General features: G+C 39.2%; 1 protein-coding gene across 3 annotated transcripts in view; it reads left to right on the forward strand.

Moving 5' to 3' along the window:
• Positions 1-23,058, forward strand: part of TPRG1 (tumor protein p63 regulated 1) — a 194,894-nt gene that overhangs the window by 40,961 nt on the left and 130,875 nt on the right. Inside the window, exon 1 of one of the 3 annotated variants that reach the window (XM_003927007.4) lies at positions 378-603. The exons of the other annotated variants lie outside the window; for them this stretch is intronic. The gene's annotated coding sequence lies outside the window, so the exon portion shown is untranslated. Of the gene's footprint in view, positions 1-377; positions 604-23,058 lie in introns of those variants that run through there. 3 annotated transcript variants of the gene reach the window in all.

The following is a 23,058-nucleotide window of genomic DNA, read 5'->3' on the forward strand; positions in this document are numbered from 1 at the left end:
GAGATTGTATGTGTACATGGGTTTTTTTTTTTTCAGAGACATACTGCTCTACATGTCTTCTACATTGTTGACAAGAGTGATAGTGATGCTTAAAATAAAAAATACCCAATAAATCAAGCCATGATAAAGAATATTAATAATAGGCGTGTAGGCTTCAGGCTTAAGCTTCATTATAGCTACTTGGAGGCATATGGAAGCCATGGAGGAATGGACAGTACGCTGCTCCTCCTCACTTGGGCGGGTGTGTATTAGAGGAAGTTGGCAGGAAAATGCAGGGCTCCTTGAGGGAGGGGACAGGAGAGAAAGGTGTGTCATTGCAGAACCAGAAAGTCCCTACCCACAAACCCAGTTCTCTGCCTCTGAGAGGTGGAGTTCCACCCTGTAAACATCCTCAGTCCTTTTCTCTGACACTTTGTTTGAGGGTGAGAATGGAACGCTCAGCCTGCTTGGTGAAGTGAGATTCAGACTGAGTGGGGTCACAGCACAGGGCACTGTCTTGTCTGGCTTTATCTGAGCCAATCACACCTCTACTGGCCATTCTCTGTGGTCTAGTCCCCTTTGTCCGGGAAGAGAAAGAAGAGCCTTGAGGACTGGTCAAGTCAGGTAAGATCAAGTGGCTTGTCATTGGTTCTGCAGAAATGGGTTGTTTCTCGGTGAACCAATTGCTCCTGAAACCCTAGGCTGAGTTTCTGGTCACCTTCACCACTGACTTGTAGTTTGTTCTAGATTTGTAGTTTTGCATTACCATGTGAAATTCTCCTATTCTTCCTTACCGTCCAAGGTTGATGAGGTTTGTGGACTAGCATTTTTTAGCCTGTGAAGCCACTTGACATACTTATCTATATATTGATTTTGATCTTAATTACACTATAGTGCAGTAGGGTGGATATAATTTTCTCCATTTGGTGGCTTAGTGAACTGAGGCTTGGTCAATTGAAGTGATTTGTTCAAATTTGATCAGCAGGCTAAGGCCAAGATTAGATTGGATTCCTTCTTCGCACTTCCTCTGTTATAGAACCCAGCAGGTCATACCCTATCCCCAAAAGCCAAAAGAAGTGAAATGCCTTTCCGAACTGTGAAATGGTAAACAAAAGATGATTTTTTCTTTGCAGGCAGTTTGAGAGGGTTCTTTTTTAATTCATCTGAGGGACATTTTATAATGACATATAGGTCCCATCAAACAGGGCTGTTTTTAGAGGACAGACAGGAGTATATATGTAAAGGGGAGTTGTAAACTGAAAGTGATAGGCAAATGAGACAGCGCTGACTACTTGGAGCCTGAGACATCCTCCAGATCTCTGTGTGAGCAGGTTTTAATTCCAGGCTAAGTGACACTCTCCAAATGTCAGAGGCAGCGTAGTGAGGCACGGATCATACAGGCCTCGGGGAAATGTTTCAGCTTTTCAGTCATACAGTGGTATGTAGAAAAGCAAATTTCCATGGGGGGAAAACAACCCCAGATCCTTTCAAATTGACTCATGCAATTTCCTCTCTTTTGACAGCTATCATCATATGTCATTGTTCCACAGTTTTAAGGAGATCTCATCTTCAGTTATTATGTAGTTTACTTTTTAGGATGCTAATTTTAGCTATCATTTTTTCTTTTCATGCTCTAAAGGTTATATCATTCTTAGTTGTAGAAAGAAATGTTTCTTCTGTGTGTGTGTGTGTGTGTGTGTGTGTGTGTGTGTGTGAGTTTGTGTGTATGTGTCTGTTTGAGTTTATTATGTCAGTGCTAATATTTATCCCGTGGGACCACCATAAATGCAGTGGGTTGTAATGCTACATTTGGCAGACAAACACACACACACACACACACACACACACAGAGAGAGAGAGAGAGAGAGAGAGAGAGAGAGAAATAGAGTCTCACTCTGTCACCCAGGCTGAAGTGCCATGGTGCAACCTTGGCTCACTGCAACCTCTGCCTCCCAGGTTCAAGCAATTCTCCTGCCTCAGCCTCCTGAGACCTGGGATTACATGCACGCGCCACTATGCCCAGTTAATTTTTATATTTTTAGTAGAGACGAGATTTCACCATGTTGTTCAGGCTGGAACTTCTATATATTCTTAGTGCCTTTCTGGCTGTAAGGATCCTGAAGAAATCATTTAATTAGTTACCTTATTCAAAAGAGAGAAACTGAGGCCCAGGAAGATAAGTGATATGGACAAGTCACTCGGCCAGTATCACTGGAGCTGTAAGTCACATATGGGTCCCTTATTCTTTCACTGCCCACGATGTGTAGTGAATGATGATGGGTATCCCAAGCAGAAGCATTAGCCGTGTCATTTTGGACACTGTACCCAGATGTCCTTTCAGATTTCTTCCAATTAAAAGTTCTAGGGCACTTAGACCTTTGCTTAGCATCTACTGGAGATGGTATTATGCTCTTTAGAGCAGGTAACTTTGTCAGAGAAGCCTCTTTCTTTATTGACTTGGTTCTTCTGGAATACTTGTTTCAGCCAAATGTTGGAACTGTTCCTTAGGTCTAAGATGGGGAGATGGGCAAGAAGTGGTGGCATCCTCATTTTCTTCAGCCTGTCTGGATGTTTGCATCTTCTGGGATCTTTGTAAAGAAATGTCATTCAGTTTAATACCTTTTAAACTTGAAGTGATTTTTTTACTCAACATTGTTGAATCTAATGGCAGCGTCAAGCCTGAGATTTCATTCACTCCGGAGGTCGCAGAGCAGCGCCACAGGTGAATCTAGCCTGCAGACGTGCTTTCTTTGTGCTGCCATGTTAAACAACATAAAACGAGTTGCAAAGTATTTGATATCTAGGAAATTTTCTGTAAAAAATCCAGACGTCGCCGGGCGTGGTGGCTCAAGCCTGTGGTCCCAGCACTTTGGGAGGCCAAGGCCGGTGGACCACGAGGTCGAGAAATCGAGACCATCCTGGTCAACATGGTGAAACCCCGTCTCTACTAAAAATACAAAAAACTAGCTGGGCGTGGTGGCGCGTGCCTGTAATCCCAGCTACTCAGGAGGCTGAGGCAGGAGAATTGCCTGAGCCCAGGAGGCGGAGGTTGCGGTGAGCCGAGATCGCGCCATTGCACTCCAGGAGCCTGGGTAACAAGAGCGAAACTCCGTTTAAAAAAAAAAAAAAATCCAGACGTCTTGTTTTCAGGAGGATCAAGACATCTGGTAATAATGGACCCACATTCCCACATGGATAACACCTTGCTGGGAGCTGGGCAGCATATTCTTCCTGGAGATAGAACATACTTTCCCCAGTACCCTCTAGCTCCCATTGTACCTGATGATTTAGGCTACAAAGTGTTTGAATTTTCCACTTCTGATCTCTTCCAACCTCATAGATATTAGGATTCCTTTCATTCATTCGCTTTCAAGAGAAACCGAGTTCTGTCTACCTAATGACAGATCAGTGGCACCAGGGAAGAAGTGAAGTTAATTCTTTGTCCCTAACTTCTCACTATGTAAGAGGTAGAGGATGTATGATGACTTCAGCAGAACATACCGTTGACTCTGATATCTACCCAGGATATTTTCTTCAGCTAGCTATTAAAACTCAGTGACTTGAATGATAAAGTATTATGCAAGATGACGCTGCTGCAGCATAATATTTAGGTGCCTATGAGAGAGTAGGAAGGACAGTTGATACTTGCAGGGTAGGTATTCCTCTTTACTCAATGGATCAATGGCAAAAAAAAAAATGAGAAAATAAATTATTATGTATGATAGTACATGGATAGCAATAGAATGCCCTGTTTCCAAAGAATCCAAATTGCTGAAATCCTAGAAACTAGCTTAACGATATGTTTTCTATTATTTGCTCACTAATATAATAATCACCTTTTGATTGCCTGTGGCGTATATAACCCTAAGCTTAGAGATTTAGGGGTAAAGAGTAGAGACCCTTTCTCAAAGGGGCTTACCATCAACTGTTGAAAATGTGTACACAAATAACTATAAGGCAAGACAAAATATGATAAATATTGCAAGATGAAGAGGAAAACAAATGTTGAGGTCTCATGAAGAAGAGATTTATGGCAACGGCAACTATGTAGGTTACCATCAGTTATAATTGTAAGGATGAAATGGAACTTGAACTGGGCTTTGGACCAATAGACGTGGGAAGAGTTTTCAACAAGAGAAGAGTTTAAGTAAACTCCCAAGTCAGTACTCTCTGAAGTATATTTGAAGGGTAGAAAGCATTTCTGTGGCTAAATATAGGGCCAGTGGAACTGAAGTGGAATAAGGCTGGAAATCTGGGTTTTCACCAGATCCTGGGTGCTGAGTGGCAGGTTCAGGGTTTCAGATCAGGCACAACATGGTGTATTTGATGAGCATTACAGCTATTGACCAGACATTAGTTCATGGTTATTAGCTCATTGTTATCCGAGTTTGTAAGTCGGCAGTGACAGATCATCTGTGTAGGTATACCTTAGCTCTGCATTAGGTTTTTCAGAAGCGACAGAAAAAAGAACAGGATTGAGCACTTATATGAATGCAATAGATGGTATCATGCTAAGTGAGTAAGGCAAGGTGGTGCTATACAGTAGAATTAGAAAGGGGGATAAAAATATTTTAAAAATACATTAAGCAACCTATAAGACTCATTTAAAAATATGGAAAAGATTTCTCTCTCTCAAGAAAGTCTATTGTTCTGGGTTATCTGAATGTTACAAAAGTGATGATGCACAGGTTGAATGTGGGGAGTTTTTTAAGTAGCTAAACTTTGTCCTTTGGTCTGGGAAGAAGTCACTCTGTAAGGACCAGTTATAAAAGTTTCTTGGATGTACTGACCCTGGATTCCTTCACTGTAAACGTTACTAAAAAAATCATACATATATGCATGCTCCGCTGTGTTTCACAGTATTCCTGGTAGATGAAGGGAAAGTTTGTGTCTTGCAAAGGGCTACACGGGTCACCAGAGCAATATTTACACAACTCCAAACCCCAAGGTATTTTATAAATAACCAAACTTTTCTCATTTTCATGTGCATGATTGTGTGTGAAATTGGCTTAGAATTGTACTGATATCTCCGAGTTCTGTGCTTCAAGAGAGGCACATAGTTGATATGACACAGAGTAAAATGAGGCATATGAACAAGTTTCATTCATTTTAAACTATTTATTGAACAATGGTTCAATTTAAACATCTATCCAAGTTTTATTCATTCAAAACTATTGAATGTCTGTTCTAAGTTTTGGAAAGAAAATTTTATCTTTTCTAAAACCCCATAAGTAGTTCTGGTAACAGCAGTGAACAAAAATAATAATCTCTTTCTTCAAGGAGCTTACATTTATAGTGAGACAGAAAATAAACAAAACCATGCAGTAAAATATATAATATATGCGACATGGAGAACAATAGAACACAGAAAGAGGATAGAAACTTGTGGAGACATAGATTTTGGAGAGGGTGCTTAGGGTGGAATGAGGCACTGTTTGAGTAAGGAACTTAGGGATATGAAGGAGTCAGCGAAGCACTAATTGAAGAAAGGGTATTCCAGGCAGCTGGAACAGGAAGTGCAAAGGCCTTGAAGCAAGAGCTTGCCAGCCTGGCATCTTTGAAGAATGAGGCATAGATTGAACTGAGTGGAAAGATCTTTGGATTTCGAGATGAAGTTAGATGACAGTGGAGTGAGAACAGGGAAAAGTCATAATGCCGGACCCTATAAGACACAATAAGGACTTTGACTTTCATTCTGATTGTAATAGGAGCTATTTGCAGATTTGAGCAGAGGAATGACATGATCTGATCTATGTTCCAAAGGCATCCTTCGGTCTGTGTGTTGCGAATAGATGAGGGTGAAGTGGGGAGGGAGGTGGCCGAAGCAGAGAGATTCTTGGGAGTTATTGCTCTAACCCAGATGAGTGATGTGGAAGCTTTGATGAGGATGGTAGTGCAGGGATGAGAATGTTTGAATTCTAGTGGTTGATATGGTTCTAGTGGTGGATATGACACATTTTCCCCAAGATGTCTTTGAATTAAGGATAAGAATGAGGGATAATGAGACAGATAAGTCAAGTATGACACCACAATTTCACCTGAGCAACAGGTAGAAAAGAGTGGGCTTTATTTGAGATGGAGAAGATGGTGAGATGAACAGGTTTTTGAAGGAGTATTAGGTACTTATTTATAGACAGGTTAAGTTTGAAATGTTAAGTTGGGAGTAAATGTATAAATCTAGTATTCAGTGAGGATATCAGAGTCAAAGATAAAAATGGGAATAATATATAAATATAAATTTATATATATGGTATTCACAGCAATTAAATCAAATGAGGTAATCAAAGGAGTTAGTAAAAATAGAAAAGAGAAGAGGCTTATGGACTGACTTCCAGGATGCTGATGTTTGAGGTTAGAGAGGTGAAGTGAACCGAGTCACTGACGTACCAAATGGGAAGGGGAGTGGTGAAAGTGGTCCCACACCAGCAGAGAGGAGTATTGTATCACTGAAATCACTTACAATCTCTAGCATGTGGTAATAATGAGAATAATTCTGTCGTTATTATCAACACATTAGAACAGAATATTCTTATTACTCCCTCCTCACTCCACTTCTCTCAGGTTCTACTGGGACCCAGAAAGGAGATGGAGGAGGAGCAGTGAATGTGGTATGTCCTGGGAGTCAGGCAAGGAAGTCTTCCAGGGAGGAGAAAGTGATCAAATGGGACAGATGCTGCTAGAGGTGGAGTTGGATGCTGTCTGAGAACGGAATATTGAGAATTGAACATGCAGGAGTTTGTGGCATAGCCTCAAGATAATGGGAAGAAAGGAATTGGAGATTTTGAATACAGACATTCCTTTCAAGGAGCTTATTTATAAAAGAAAATGGAGAAAATAGGCACCAGCTGTAAGGAAAAGAGATGGTTTTTTAAAATTGAGGTGGAGGAAAGATGATAAAAATATGCTTTCATAGGCCAAGCACACTGGCTCATGTCTTGTAATCCCAGTACTTTGGGAGGCCAAGGTGGGCAGATCAGTTGAGGCCAGTCCATACTGGCCAACATAACAAAACCCCATTTCTACTAAAAATTAAAAATTAGCCAGGTGTGGTGGCAGGCTCCTATAGTCCCAGCTACTCACAAGGCTGAGACATGAGAATCGCTTGAACCCCAGAGGCAGAGGTTGCAGTGAGCCGAGATTGCACCACTGTACTCCAGCCTGGGTGACAGAGTGAGACTCCATCTCAAAAAAACAAAACAAAAAAAAACCAAAAAAAACCCACAATGCTCTGTAGAATTTGTAACTTAATTGATATACATAGATAGAACATTTTATTTTATCTTTCTAAAACCCTGCAAAGTAGTTATGGTAAGAGTTATCATTATTTCAGGCTCCAGGGGTTGAAGTCAACTACCAAGAATCAGACAGCAAATTAACAGCAGATGGGATTTAAACCTGGTTTCTAAAAGTTGATTTCATTGTCCTCTTCACTGCCTTACTCTGCTCATAATTTTGGAGATAACTTACAGCTTTAGAACTTTCTATAAGGCCGGGCACGGTGGCTCAAGCCTGTAATCCCAGCACTTTGGGAGGCAGAGGCGGGTGGATCACGAGGTCGAGAGATCGAGACCATCCTGGTCAACATGGTGAAACCCCGTCTCTACTAAAAATACAAAAAATTAGCTGGGCATGGTGGCTCGTGCCTGTAATCCCAGCTACTCAGGAGGCTGAGGCAGGAGAATTACCTGAACCCAGGAGGCGGAGGTTGCGGTGAGCCAAGATCGCGCCATTGTACTCCAGCCTGGGTAACAAGAGTGAAACTCCATCTAAAAAAAAAAAAAAAAAAAAAAAAAAAAAAAGAACTTTCTATAAAACTTTTACTTAGCCATGGTTTAAGGACATTTTATAAGTCTCAGGAAACTCACATTTCTGAGCAGTGTCTCCTGAGTTGACATTGCTTTTACATCAAATGGAAGATGTTTGGAGCTATAAAAAGGAATTAGAACTCAGTGTCTGCATCAGTGAAAATTTGCAGTATTTGGAAAGTTTCTCCCAAGTATCATCAACGTAAGACTAGGTTGAACCATCTGTATGGCTAGAGGATGGGAACACAGTGTTTCATACCTTTAATCATGGACTGATTCTCACATTAATCTTCTCCTCTAGTAGTACATTTGTGTCAACTTACCAACATCTGTGATATACCCTTATGCTATTTGATAATTTCTGTCCACTTGAAGGTCGTGCACAATTAATATTCTTTCTGTTTACCTGGAGCTGCAACCATACATTTCTGATCTTCAATTCTACCTGGTTCTCAATTGGAGCCTTGCTACTCTTTATAAGTAGGCATAGACATACTCTTTTGACCCAGAATGGAAAGCTTTGCACACCATTTGTCACTTCCGCAGTGGTGGCTCTCCTCAGCTATGATTGATAGTACCAAAAGACAGCTTCCTAGAGTGACATATAAACCTTGTCTTTCAGCAGCAGGTTGTACTGAATACTTGGTGTGTCTCTAGTGGTTTGCCTTGTGGAAGAACTCCTAGATCCATAGGTATCCAGACAGTTCAGTGTGACTTTTTGCGAAGTCTGTAGAGTGCTCCTATTGAATGCTGTACAGATTATTGTCTAATGCTTTATCTAGACATCTTGTAATTATCTGTTTATCATTTTGACTCTTTCACAGACAATTACTCCTTAAGGGAAGAAATTGGTATTTATAGGTTGCTTTCTACTCTTTATCTCTCTTTTTTCCCCAGCATAGTGCTTGGCCCAGAGAAGTTTCTCCCGAAATGTGTTTGAATTAATGAATTAAATGGAGCACTCTTTTATGGCACTTAGAGTTGCACTAGGGAGGTTAATGTATGTCACACAGGAAAAAAGTGGAGTACTCAAGTTCAAGACATTCTTATATCCAAAATTAATTATGCAAATCAAATCTACAAATATATATATATTTTCCACACTGCTGGTAAAGACACATCTGAGACTGGGCAATTTATGAAAGAGGTGTAATGGACTTACAGTTCCACGTGGCTGGGTGAGCCTCACAATCATGATGGAAGGCAAGAAGAAGCAAGTTACGTCTTACATGGAAGGCAGCGGGCAAAGAGAGAAAGTTTTTGTAGGGGAACTCCTCTTTCTAAAACCATCAGATATTATGAGACTTATTCACTGTAATGAGAATAGCATGGGAAAGACTTGCCCCCAAAGACTCAGTGGGGATTCAGTTACCTCCCACTGAGTCCCTCCCATAACGTGTGGGAATTCAAGATGAGATTTGGGTGGGGACAGAGAAACCAGATCATTCTACCACTAGCCCCTCCCAAATCTCATGTCCTCACATTTCAAAATTAATCATTCCATTCCCAAAAGTCTCCCAAGGTCTTAACTAATTCCAGCATTAACTCAAAAGTCCATAGTCCAAAATCCCATCTGAGACAAAGCAAATCTCTTCCACCTATGGGCCTGTAAAACCAAAAGCCGGTTAGTTACTTCCTAGATACAATAGGGATATAGGTATTGGGTAAATACAGCCATTCTAAATGGGAGAAATTGGCCAAATCAAAAGGGCTGCAGGCCCTGTGCATGTCCAAAATCAAGGAGGGCAGTTAAATCTTAAAGTTTCAAAACGGTCATGCTGATGCAAGAGGTGGGTTCCAATGGTCTTAGACAGCTCCAGTCCTGTGGCTTTGCAGGGTACAACCTCCCTCCCAGCTGCTTTCATGGACTGACATTGAGTATTTATGGCTTTTCTAGGTGCACAGTGCAAACTGTCAGTGGATCTATCATTCTGTGACAGTGACCCTCTTCTCACAGCTCCACTACGTGGTGCCCCGTTAGGGACTCTGTGTGGTGATTCTGACCCCACATTTTCCTTCCACACTGCCCTAGCAGATGTTCTCCATGAGAGCCCCACCCCTGCAGCAGACTTCTGCCTGGATGTCCAGGCATTTCTGTACATTTTCTGAAATCTAGGCAGAGGTTCCCAAACCCCATTTCTTGACTTCTGTGTACTGGGAGGTTCAATCTCAAGTGGAAGCTGCCAAGGCTTGAGGCTTACATCTTCTGAAGCCATGGTCTGAACTCTATGTTGGCCCCTTTCAGCCATGGCAGGAGTGGCTGGGACATAGGGCATGAAGTCCCTAGGCTGCACACAGCATGGGGATCCTGGGCCTGGCCCACAAAATTGGTTTCACTTTTTCCTCTTAGGCCTCCCAGTCTGTGATGGGAGGGGCTGCTGTGAAGACCTCTGACATGCCCTGGAGATATTTTTCCCATTTTCTTGGGGATTAACATTTGACTCCTCATTACCCAAATTTCTGCAGCCAGCTTGAATTCCTCCTCAAAGAATGGGATTTTCTTTTTTATTGCAGTCAGGCTGCAAATTTCCCAAACTTTAATGCTATGCTTCTCTTATAAAACTGGGTGCCTTTAACAGCACCCAAGTTGCATCTTGAATGCTTTCCTGCTTATAAATTTCTTCTGCCAGATGCCCTAAATCATCTCTCTCAAGTTCAGTGTTCCACAAATCTCTAGGGCAGGGGTGAAATGCCACCAGTCTCTGTGTTAAAACATAACCAGAGGCACCTTTGCTCCAGTTTCCAACAAGCTCCTCATCTCCATCTGAGACCACCTCAGCCTGGATAGACCCTATTGTTCATATAATTATTATCAACATTTTAGTCAAGGCCATTCAACAAGTCTCTAGGAAGTTCCAAACTTTCCCACATTTTCCTGCATTTGTTGAGTCCTCCAAACTGTTCCAACTTTTGCGTGTTACCCAGTTCCAAAGTTGCTTCCACATTTTGGGGTATCTTTTCAGCAGCACCTTACTCTACTGGTACCAGTTTACTATGTTAGTCTGTTTTCACACCGCTCACAAAGACACACCTGAGACTGGGCAATTTATGAAAGAAAGAGGTTTAATAGACTTACAGTTCCACGTGGCTGGAAAAGCCTCACAATCATGGGGGAAGGCAGGGAGGAGCAAGTCACATCTTACATGGATGGCAGCAGACAAAGAGAGAGAACTTGTGCTGGGGAACTTCTCTTTTTAAAACCATCAGATCCCCTGAGACTTATTCACTATCACAAGAACAGCATGAGGAAGACTTGCCCTCATGGTTCAATTGTGTTCCACTGTATTCCTCCCACATTACATGGGAATTCAAGATGAAATTTGGGTGGGGACACAGCCAAATCATGTCAACAACATTGGAAGTCAACTAGTATGGTTTGTTTTACTCTTTAGTTACAAATTCATAAGCTTGCATAGTTGATGTGTCCATTTTGAAAATTTTACATCATTACTCTTACCTATTAATCCTCAATAGTGTCTGTAATGAATTAACTCTTGCTAAGCAGTAAGACAAAGAAGATGAAACTAATAAAAGTGTCTGCTTATATATGCACACCCCAACTTTCCAATCTCATGACTGAAAAAAAAAGTAGTCCACATTAAAACAAATATGGGACTAACCTGTTTTAAACAGTTAATTTAAAATTAAATTATAAAGCCCTCTACTAACCTGTGGGAAAATGGACCTTCATTTCTTCTACTGAAACTTAAATTGGTCTAACATTAGGGTGGGGAAGGAATTTGGCCTTATATACCAATAGTCTTAAATCTACATACTCTTTGAGCCAGCATTCCCACTTTTGGAAATTTATACTGAAAAAGAAATTAAGGCTTATAAAAAGTTTTACCTACAAGAATGCTCAGTGCATAGTCATTATAAAAGCAAGTAAAAAGGAAGCAATATGAATAATTAACAATATAAATTAAATAATAGAACCCTATACAGTCACTATTATGTCATTGTAGGAATTTATTTATTTATTTCTGGCTTCATTGAGGTATAATTGACAAATAATAATCATACATCTTTATGGTGTACAGTGGGATGTTTGACATATGTATACATTGTGAAATGATTACTGTAGTCAAGCTAATTAACATACCAATCACCTCACTTAGTTATAATTTTTTTGTGTGTGGTGAGAACATGTAAGATATATTATCTTAGCAATTTTCAAGTAAAGGAAAATTATTAACTAAGTAGAGTAGCGACTACTACTACTAGTGGACAGGCTTGGAAACAGAGTGACCTTTGATCAACTTACAGCACTATCAGTTACTAACTGTGTGACCCTGGGCAAGTCCCTTAACCTTCTTAGCTTCAGTCTCTTAATCTGTAAAATGAGGATAATTATAGTACCTAAACCATGGGGCTATGATGAGTTTGAAATGAACCAATGCAGATAAAACCAAGCGCATGGCTCATGTAAATGCTTTGTAAGCATTGCCACCATTGTCAGTATTGGTATCCTTTTATGTATCAAGTCTAAAAGGCACTTTATGAAACAACACTTATAGCATAACTCCGTTGTTGAAGTAGAAAAATGGTATTATGAACAGATAAATGCAGAAAAAGTCTTCAAGTATATACACAAAAATTATTTACTTTTATTTCTTCCTGTAAAGTAGTTTTAAGGGAAGATTTCTTTTTCCTTCTTTTGCTTCCATGTATGGTCCACAACATAATGAGAAAAATTAAATGAGGCCAAATAATTATTAAGATCAATCTCGCTAAAGGAACATTTACCAATGCAGTAGCTCTCTGCCTGTGTTAACACTGTTGTCATTAAATTCTCTCCATATTGTTGTCATCAAGGCTTCATACCCTGCAGTTGGCAATGTTAGACTGATTATCTTTATGTTCTTCTTATTCCTCTGCCCTTGTCCTTCTGCCATCCCCCGCATGGTATACATCATAAACATTTATTAAGTATCTATTCTGGTCAGACCACTCAATATTAGCAGTAGGGGTGAGATTCAAAACAGCAGAGAGGATGGGATCTCACCTAATGGAGCTTATAGTAGTTCCCTTGGAGATGAAAGACACTTATCTTGGTGTACATGTATTGTTTATTCTTGTTGTGGAAGTCTGTCTGTCCCAGTGGGTTTGGTGGTTAGGGAAAGCTTATTAAGGAGGTAGGAAGGAGCTGGCTCAATATCATTCTTTGGTGGACTTTAAAAACCAAGTGCTTTTTTAGTAGAGAGGGGGTTTCTCCATGTTGGTCAGTCTGGTCCATCTCAAAAGAAAAAAAAATGCATTTTTTATGTATAGTGATCTCTGACCTGGATGTAGCCCTTCCAAGAACCTTGTTTCACTATTGTCTTTGATGAGTTTTTCTTCTATGATTATCTGCTTACCTGTCACCTTTGAAGATGCCAGCTTGGGTAAACTTTTCTTTTCTTTTTCTTTTTTTTTTTTTTTTTTTTTTTTTTTTTTTTTTTTTTTGAGATCTAGTCTCACTTGGTTATCCAGGCTGGCAGGAGTGCAGGGGCACACTCATGGCTCACTGCAGCCATAACCTCCCAGGCTCAAGCAATCCTCCCTCCTCAGCCTTTCAAGTAGCCAGGACCATGGGAATATGCCACTCCAGCTGGCTACTTTTTTTTTTTTTTTAATTTTTTTAGAGATGGGATTTTGCCATGTTGCCCAGGCTGGTCTTGAATTCCTGGGTTCAAGTGATTCCCCAACCTCAGCCTCCCAAAGTGTTCAGATTACTGGCATAAGCCATTGCACCCAGCCTGGCTCAGTCCTTTGAAATAATATTTTAGACTTCTTAAAAAATTTATTTGCTATACTTTAAGTTCTAGGGTATATGTGCAGATCGTGCAGGTTTGTTGCATAGATAAACACATGCCATAGTGGTGGTTTGCTGCATCCATTGCCCTGTTGTCTACATTAGGTATTTCTCCCAGTGCTATCCCTCCCCAATCCCCCCACCTCCTATTCCCCTAGTTCCCCATCCCTCAGGCCCCGGTATGTGATGTTCCCTTCCTTGTGTTTGTATGTTCTTATTGTTCAACACCCACTTATGAGTGAGAACATGTGGTGTTTGGCTTTCTGTTCTTGTGTCAGTTTGCTGAGAGTGACGGTTTTCACTTTCATCCATGTCCCTGCAAAGGACATAAACTCATCAATTTTTATGGCTGCATAGTATTCCATGGTGTACATGTGCCACATTTTCTTTATCCAGTCTATCATTATTGGACATTTGGGTTAGTTTCAAGTCTTTGCTATTGTGAACAGTGCTGCAGTAAACACACGTGTGCATGTGTCTTTGTAACAGAATGATTTATAATCCTTTGGGTATATACCCAGTAATGGGATTGCTGGGTCAAACGGTATTTCTAGTTCTAGATCTTTGAGGAATTGCCACACTGTCTTCCATAATGGTTGAATTATTTTTTCCTCCATCAGTTCTAAGGATAATGTATGCCCAATGCAAAGAACACTGGAAAATGTAGAAAGCTATATATAAAAAAAGTAAAACTAATCCAGGAGCCAGTGACCCAGAGATAATATTGCTGACATTTGTTTGCATGTGTTTCCAATACAAACGTGAATGTTTTTAAATATGTAGTCTATAAATTATATTTTGTTTCATAATAGTATCTTTTGGTGTCAATATCTGTCAATAGAATTGTTCTACAACAAATATATATTTTATATATATATATATATATATATTTTTTTTTTTGAGATGGAGTTTCACTCTTGTTGCCCAGGCTGGAGTGCAATGGTGCAATCTTGGCTCATCACAACCTCCTTCTCCTGGGTTCAAGTGATTCTCCAGCCTCGGCCACCAGAGTAACTGGGATTACAGGCATGCCCTGCCATGCCCAGCTAATTTCGTATTTTTAGTAGAGATGGGGTTTCTCCATATTGGTCAGACTGGTCTCGAACTCCCAACCTCAGGTGATCTGCCCACCTTGGCCTCCCAAAGTGCTGAGATTACAAGCGTAAACCACCATGTCTGACCTTCTACAACATCTTTTATACCTTCTTCCAGAGATAACCCCCCTTTAACAGTTTATCATGTTAATTTCTAACATTTTTTTTGCTTATTTGTATATTCTTCAAGATTTGAAAAACCATATAGTTTAACACCCTACTTTTTCAGATAACTTTATTCTGTAGATTTTTACTTGTCATTTGTCTTTAAAAATATGATTTCCAAGGATTGTATTACATGCCATGATAGATGTGCATATGTCATGTGATACAATAAATACCTTTAATTTAAAATATCTCCAGTTTAAATTGGATGCTTAAGTTATTAATGCTTCTACTAGGCTCTAAGGTTTAGGCAACAAGTTATTTTTAAAAAATTTATCTTTGGATTGTAGTTGCACAGTCAATAGACAAAGATAAAATCTTTGTTCTACATGAGATAAACACTAAATGAAAGTTTTCACTATGTAAAGAAATCTAGAAAGCTATGACTGGGTTATTTCGCGAACTGAAGAAAAGTCAATGATGACCCAAAGTGTTGTGATTGGTGAGAGTGAGAGGGGAATTTTCCTTGGATTGACCAAGTCTAGTTGGAAATTTTCCCAGGCTAGGAAGGCTGGTCCTCTCTGAAGTGCTGATCTCATTGCTTGGAGAGAACAGCTAATGAAACCAGACAGAAAGTCCCGATCATTCAGTGTTTTTTTCCTTGTTGAATTAAAACAGAACCAAACAAAAACCAGTATCTGGTTCTTTCTGATTTCCTACCCTTGGTGCTCATAAAGATGCAATTTTCTACAAACATTTAACTATGAACTAGCAGCTTTTGACTTATAGTAGGAGAAGATGATAAACATAAGTGTATTGTAGTTCTTTCAGTCTTATTGCTTTTGGTATTTGACCTGTTTTATAAGTGACCTGTGAGAGCTCCATCTTGTATTAGAATGAGGGCTCCACACCAGACCTGAGTCCTAGACCAGCATAATTAGAGAGAAAATTGAGGGGTGGGGGCGAGTAGTTCAGTATTGTCCTAGTACATATGAAAAAAAAAAGATAACTGAGGAAGAAATGGATTATACCTGAAGCTGGGTTTCCTGATGCCTATTTTGTCAGGGATTCCCCACTATCAGTAGATTTCACGTATTCTGCTCACAATCGTTGAGATTCCTCTAGCATAGATTCAGTCAGTTATTAGACTTTAAATGGTTTTGAAATCCAACCATATTTTCTAGGCCTTTAGATTCATCTGTTCATCTAATTCTTTTTTTTTTTTTTTTTTAATGGAGTCTCACTGTCTCTCAGCCTGGAGTAGAGCGGCACCATTTTTGGTTCACTGCAACCCTTGCCTCCCAGGCCCAGGTGATCCTCCCACCTCAGCCTCCTGGGTAGCTGAGATTACAGATTCGCACCACCACACCTGGCTAATTTTTTGTATTTTTGGTAGAGACAGAGTTTTGCCATGTTGTCCAGGCTGGTCTCAAACTACTGGGCTCAAGTCATCCTCCTATCTTAGCCTCCCAAAGTGCTGGATTACAGCCAAGGTCATCAAACTCTTATACTGTCCTGTAATTTGTATGAATCTACTTGAAATTTGAGAAAACTGAGGCTGAGGGGTTTAAATTGCCACCCAAACTCAGGTAGCTGATAAGTTGCAGAGCCCGGATTCAAGCTCAAGTCTTTTTGACTCCAAAGCTTTCTCTAATATGCTGGTCTATTTTCTGATAAAGGTATTAATTGCATGAAATGAATCAATTTTTATCTGTACTGCTCCTTATGCATCATCTTCTGAGGGCTGACTTAATTAATTCTCCAAACATTTGGGTCTTTGAGTTGTAGTGAGTAATCTTGATACATCACCTACAATGTTGTATGTAAATCAAAAGTCAGGACATATTTCAGGCTCCAATGGAAGAAGTTATAAAAAGTTGTCTGGTTCAGTAAATGATTGGCTGAACTCCCAAATGGAGTGAAAGCTCAAAAACTTAAAACAAACAAGAATTAAACTTTTGGAAAAGTCAAAGAAATAAAAACAAAAGATAAAGAAAAAAGGAAAACCTTGTTCAATGCAATGTAAGTAATGTTACCTCTACTAGAGAACAGATAGATGCATTTCAAGGAGAAGCACTGACATCAGAAGATTCATTTGCGAGTCAACAGACATGAAGGCCTTCAGGGATGTGTAGTGGGACATGGATTCCCTTTGGCCAGGCATTTTCTTTTGACTTCTCAGAGAAACATTGGTTATACTATGATTTCTAACCCAATTGGCACAATGAAGGGGTAAAGGTGGAAAGTATTTTACTCTGCTCTGTTTCAGTCCTGCGTTTTTGAGCCTGGCTTGTATTGGGGCCCACACTCTAGGTCAGATGGGTGTGGAATCACTCCTCTGGATAGCCTGCCTTTACTATCCTGTCTCCCAGCCCTATGTTTAAAACGGTCACTGCCATCTCTCCCTTTTCCTCCTCCACATCACTCCCTGAGGTCTTTTGCTATAAGACTAGAACTTCTGTCAAGCCCCGTCCAGTTCATCTGTAACTAAGGGCTTTGTTCTCAGAAGATCTGTTCATTGGAAGTGCATTGGACTTATCTCTAAGCAAACATTCCTCCCTCCCTTTTTCCTCATACAATTTACATAACAGGTTTGTAACTTCTTGGCCTGCATAGCACTTTCATAACGTCCTGTAAGATAAGCCTTGCCCAAGAGACACTGTCTGTCTCCATTCCTCAGAACTTCTTTTGACTTTATTTTCCATATGGAGCCTTTGCATATCAGTGGGCAGATAAAAGTTGTTGACCAATAACCCAATTATCTGTGTACAAGAAATAGTCTCTATGTGGGCATTAATTTTCATCTTGTTCTGACTTTTGCTTTTGGAGATTTTCTGAAGGCCAAACATTAAGACATTTCCTGTAAAAAATATAATTTTTTTTTTCCTTGATGGTGAAAGAGAAATCTGTAAAAAGAAAATGTAGGCACCTTTTAGATTTTTGAGTATTTTACTAGAACAAATACTATTTTTCTCATTTGATACTCTTTATAACATTTTCATTGTAAATAATTAGAAGAGATAATTTAAAAAACTATACTCTCATTACTCAGAGTAAACTAATGTGATCATTTTGGTGATATCCTTGTAAATTATACATATATATATATTTTATTTTGTAAAAACTATGATCATGCTATGTCCTGTTTATAGCTTGATTTACAAAAATGCCATAGATATCTTTCATCATATTTGTATAATGTTAATTATAATGGCTGAATAATATTCTACCTAAGCTAAATTTAGATAGTTGCCAATTTTCTGATATTATAAATACATTATAAATAAAATAGAATTTTTATTTAAAAAAAACATTAGAATAAGGGATATACTTGGATTTGCCACCAGGAGATGACAAAAAATTCTAGCTGGAAAGGTCACTTACTTCAAATGACTCCTCTCTTTTTACATGTTCAAATATACCAGGATGGCTTGTAATAATATGTTGGCTAGCCCTATTTATATCATGAGACATAAATCTACAGTTAGATAACATTATTAGTTATCCAAAGTAACATTCTTCAAGATACCTGTCCTGGATGGGGTATTGAACTAGCACGTGAGGCCTCTCCTAAATTGAAGATTCTATATTCTGTCGCTTCCAAAAGGAGAGTTAGTTTTAGCTACTTTCTATAGCATTTTTGAATAAGTATACCCACTGGTTAGGCTTTTGTGGGAGAATTACAGAGATTCACAGTCAAACACTAATGGCATTTGCAGCCTGACACTACCTATTTTAGGTGGGATGGAAGAAAAGAAGTAAGGAATAATATTAAGCGGAAATAGTTCCGATTATTATAGATTGTTACAGCCCATTTAAAAGGGAAGATAGAGCTTTTCTCATAGTTAACAGGAAATACATTTTGAAAACATGTCAAACATTTAGGTAATCTCTTTAAGTGCTATGCGATGTCACTGATGAAATTCTTAGATACAGAGATACTGCCAAACACTAGTGCTATGAACTAACCCACTTCTGGTGAAACCTATATCAAAAGAAAAGCTCTAAGAAATAGTTAGACTTATCCATTCGCTTGAGTTTCTCTATTCACAAATAGGACATATTATGTAAGTCACAGATGTTCTTTCACTGCCTTTATGTTCTGAAATAATTCTTTAGAGGCAGAAATTGACATAGTAAGCATGTTCACAGGTGATGTGGGCAACATCAAATTCTGGCCTTGTGAGCCTCAGTTTCTACCTGGTCCCCTGGCCTTCTGGGAGGAATTGACACATCTCTGGTCTGAACACATTGCCTTTCCTCCCAGCCACCCCCCACATCTTGCCAATAATGTTGACTTCATCAATATAGATGAAAGCTTTCCCTAAAATCATTGGGCAGCCTCACTTTCTCTTTGGCAACCTTCAGGAACTGCCAACAGCCTCTGCACAGATATTACTTTACTTTATTGCCTCCTACTTCTATGATAATAGTGCTCTTTAAAAGATGCAAGATCAAGGCACTTCATTAACTACCAAGTACTTTCACAACTTTTTTCATTTAACTTTCCACAAAAATTGTGTAGAGTAAGCAGGCCTGACATCGATGTGTATATTTTTATAGATAAAGAAGTTGAGAGGTATGATTACAACATACATGTGCATTTAATACATAAAGATGGCATTACCAACCACTCTTTATAATGAGTGTTTTGATTAATCTTTCCCTGATCCATATTGCTACTTCCCTCTTAGCTGCTTTGTGACTGAGTCATACATTTACAGAAAGGCCGATCAAAACCAAACATCGTCCCTTCACAATGAGCCAGCTTTGAGATAAATATTCACGGAAGCAAGGAAATGTGAATATCACAGGTAGCCCTTTAATTTTCTCAGGACACTTACTGTCTATTCTGGCTGATTTTGGCCACTGCTTTTTCAGTAGTTGTAGCAGTTCACACATAAACATACATCTATTCTTACTTTCAAATATTATGGCCATATTTATGCGCATATGCTCACTGCAATTATATTTTCTTATATACACATATTTTTATTGTTTTGTTTTCTTGTAGAAATGCAGAAAAATAAAAGACCGTTTGTGACAGATGTTATTGTTCTTTATCAGTTTTTTAATCTAAGTGCCTTTAGCAAGGAAATACAAAAGCGTATTTTAGTTTTCATTCTTTAGCATTCTGAACCGTCCACTTTTCTTAAATCATCTTAGAATGAATCTGAATATTATTCTTAAAACAGAACTGCTTTCCTCTTTCCATACTCATGCTCTGACCTTTATTACTTTAATGTGAGCTACCCCTGTTGTTTTAGCTCCCTTGCCTTTTCTCTCTCTCTGGGTGGAGCTCTCTAGACCTATTTAAATCTTCCTGGCATCTTGTAGAACAGGCTGAATTCCAGATGGTAACATCCTAACTTAGTGGAGTGGAAATGGGTCAAAATAGCCTTAGAATGATATTATTTGAATGCCTTCTTGCATCTAATTATTTTCTCTGATTTGGTGTCTTGTTTAGCATTCAGCATTTCAGGAGCTTAATGTATGTTTCATCATTAAAACAGAAATTATCCTTCAGTTACAGTGCCCTACAAGATGAGAAGTTAGCTGCGTCTGTTTTTAGGACCTAGGCTCTCCTTCCTGCCATTTATGTTACATTTCAGAGAACTATTAATTTTGAAGCCAGGTTTAGAAGAAAGAATTTCAAATCTTCTCTTGTAAATTGTGGTCTCATGTTTAATGAGACCTGAAGAGAGAGACTCTTTTAGCTAAATTTCCTTTGCATTTTCTGTCAGGGATGCTCCATGTAGAAATATTTATTACTAATTAATTTGTTCAGCTAATACACAATGAATGGTTTCTATGTGCTCTACTTGGTGCTAAGGATACCATAGCAAGTAAAATCTGGTCCCTATCATCAAGGAGCTCATGTACTAGTGAAGACAGTGTGAAAGTTAAGTCAAGCTAACAAGTAGTTGTAATACAGTATGTTTAGTACTCAGTAGGCAAAAATTAGAAAGAATGAAACTTAAGGAACATGAATTAGGTCTTTCTAATGAGCCTCAGGAGATAAAATAATTTTGGGCCATTGATAAATGAGAATTTACTCCTGTCGTTCTGTTAATTGCTTTCTGGTTGTTTTATGTACCCTGTGTTTCTTTCTTTCTCTTTTATTGTCTACCATTGTTGCTTGTTTTCTGTTGTTTTGAGGTTTGCCTCTTTTTTTTTTTTTTTTTTTTTTTGAATGTCTGTTCTACCAGTGAGTTTTATACTTTTGATGTTTTCCTAGTAGCGATTATTATCTTTTTGCCTCCAGTTGCAGGACTCCCTTGAGCATTTCTCATAAGGACAATATAGTGGTGATGAATTCTGTTTTAGTTTGTCTGGGAAATACTTCATTTTCACTTCATTTCTGAATGATAATTTTGCTGGGTATAATATTTCTGGCTGTCAATAATTTCCTTTTAGCACCTTGACTATATCATCTTCTTTTCTCCCTGCTTGTAAGGTTTCTACAGAGAAATCTGCTGTTAGTCTTACAGGGATTCTCTTACATGTGACCTAATGTTTTCATCTTGCTGTGTTTAGAATTCTGTCCTTGTCTTTGACATTTATTTATTTATTTATTTATTTGAGATGGAGTCTTGCTTTGTCACTCAGACTGCAGTGCAATGGCATGATCCCAGTTCACTGCAAACTTGAACTTCCGGGCTTAAGCGATGCTTCCACTTCAGCCTCCTGAGTAGCTGGGACTATAGATGCATTATTCCATGCCCAACTAATTTTTAATATTTTGTGGAATTCAAGCCTTGTTACACTGCCCAGATTATCTTCGACTTTTGACAGTTAAACTATATTGTGCTTCACAAAGAACCTTTTTGGGTTTAATCTATTTGGATACTTTTTTTCTTCCCAGATTTAAATATGCATATCTTTTCACAGACTTGGGATGCTTTCAGCTATTACTTTATTAGATAGGTTTTCTATACACTTTCCCTTCTCCTTTCTTTTGGAAAGGAGAACTTCCATGATACAAATATTTATTTGCTTAATGGTTACCGTAAGTCTTGTAAGCTTTATTCACACCTTTGATTCTTATTTCTTTTTTTTTCTCTGACTAGATAATTTCAAATTACCTATCTACAAGTTCAGAGACTCTTCTGCTTGATCAAGTCTGCTGTTGAAGCTCTCCATTTTATTAATCAACTTAATCAGGATGCTGCAGGATTTCTATTTGCTACTTTATATATGTCTGCCATCTCTGTGCAATTTCGCATTGATACCATGAGTTGGTTTCCTGATTTTGTTGAATTGTCTCTCTCTATTTTTTTGTTTCTTGTTCCTAAAGAGACTTATTTTGAATTTCTTTTCTGGCAATTCATTTATTTCTCTATTTATTGAGGTCTGTAACTAGATAATTATTATGATTTGTTGGTGGCATCGTATTTTCTTGCTTTTTCATGTTTCTTGTCCATGTGTTGCTGTCTGTGCATCTGGTCAATCATTTCTTCCAAACTTTCTAGAATGGCTTACATAAAAAAAGATTTTCACCTGTTGTTGTTGTGTTGTTTTTTTTTCTTTGCAAGCTGGTTGGGAAGGGTGTGGTGACTGTTTTTCTGGATAGGTGCAATGGCATGATCTCTGTGCAGCTTTTCTAGCTGTATTCAATATCTGTAGTAACTGTGGGTACCTCAGTGGCCGAGGCTGTGGAAGTCTGTGACCATGGAAGCATAGGTTGTTAATGTTCTAGGCATCAAGGGCTTTGGAGGTTCTCCTCTCCTTATTTTTCCTGCACTTGAGAGACTTAGTCAAGGAGATCCCTTTTGGTATCAGGTCTGATGTGGCCTACAGGTAGCTGCAGTGATGCTAGGTTCCAGGTACAGGTAATCACAGCAGCTGTGGTGCAAAGGTCCTGGGCTCGGTACCACATGAACCTATGGTGACACCTAGGTCTCTGGCGGCAAGTTTTCTCTCTTTGGCTGGTTGAACATAAGTTGCCACGGAGCCAGGATCTGTGACTCTGACCTCAGTCTCCTAGGAACTTGGGCTCAGGGCGCTAGGTCATGGTTGTGCTTCTGAGCCTGTCTCCTAGCAGCTCGTGCTCAGGGGACTGAGTCATGGTTGTGATTCTACCCATGGATGGGAGCACACAACACTGGCTCCTCTGTGGGGAGAAAGGAGTGTTCTAGAGGTTTGGATGTGGAGAGCAGAGGATGGCTGCAATTTGGAAACCTGTGCCAATAGGGCTCAGTGGCAACCTGAGTCCCAGGGAATGAGATACAGTGTAGTAGTAGCTATCAACCCTGGGATTTCAGGGCCCAGCAGTGTCTTG

Source organism: Saimiri boliviensis, chromosome 8, assembly GCF_048565385.1.
Source record: "Saimiri boliviensis isolate mSaiBol1 chromosome 8, mSaiBol1.pri, whole genome shotgun sequence".
Taxonomy (NCBI): Eukaryota; Metazoa; Chordata; class Mammalia; order Primates; family Cebidae; genus Saimiri; species Saimiri boliviensis.